Source organism: Notothenia coriiceps, unplaced genomic scaffold, assembly GCF_000735185.1.
Source record: "Notothenia coriiceps isolate Sejong01 unplaced genomic scaffold, NC01 NC01_scaffold00037250, whole genome shotgun sequence".
Classification (NCBI taxonomy): domain Eukaryota; kingdom Metazoa; phylum Chordata; class Actinopteri; order Perciformes; family Nototheniidae; genus Notothenia; species Notothenia coriiceps.
The window spans coordinates 17,099,605-17,100,106 of NW_011369951.1; the positions used below are offsets into that span (position 1 = coordinate 17,099,605).

The following is a 502-nucleotide window of genomic DNA, read 5'->3' on the forward strand; positions in this document are numbered from 1 at the left end:
GCATTAGCAGATATAACAGAGTTTTGTGTCATTACATGTAGAGTCAATGCAAAGACCCAGATCAGTGCCTGGCAACACCAAGAAACTTAATATATAACAAATATTTACAAAACATGTCTTTATAAACACACTATTGACCGAAAAGGAGCAGGGAGAATAAAATAATCATATATTACCTGCCCCTTTCCCTTACCTTCCCCACACATAACAGTATCGCAGGATAATAAGAGAAACACAAAAACGTACTAACAAAAATACTTAGTTCCCACTTGACAGTTAACGGAAAGAAACAAAACTAAAAAACAACACATGAACAAGGACAAGTGCAACACCCTCATCTAAGTCCTACTTGTCATGGGCCCTTTCTCATTTCACTAATTTCCCCTCCTCGATTCCTCCGATTTGAGGAGTCGAGGGGGGGAAATTAGTGAAATGAGATATGGCCCTTGTGTCTTGTCTGATCCTACTTCCTTTGTTTGCCTTCCTGTCGTTAGTTTCCCTG

At 39.4% G+C, this 502-nt stretch overlaps 1 protein-coding gene across 3 annotated transcripts in view; it reads right to left on the reverse strand.

Moving 5' to 3' along the window:
* The window catches only part of pde9ac (phosphodiesterase 9ac), a 12,645-nt gene that overhangs the window by 8,564 nt on the left and 3,579 nt on the right, over positions 1 to 502 (reverse strand). The gene's annotated exons all lie outside the window — the stretch shown is intronic.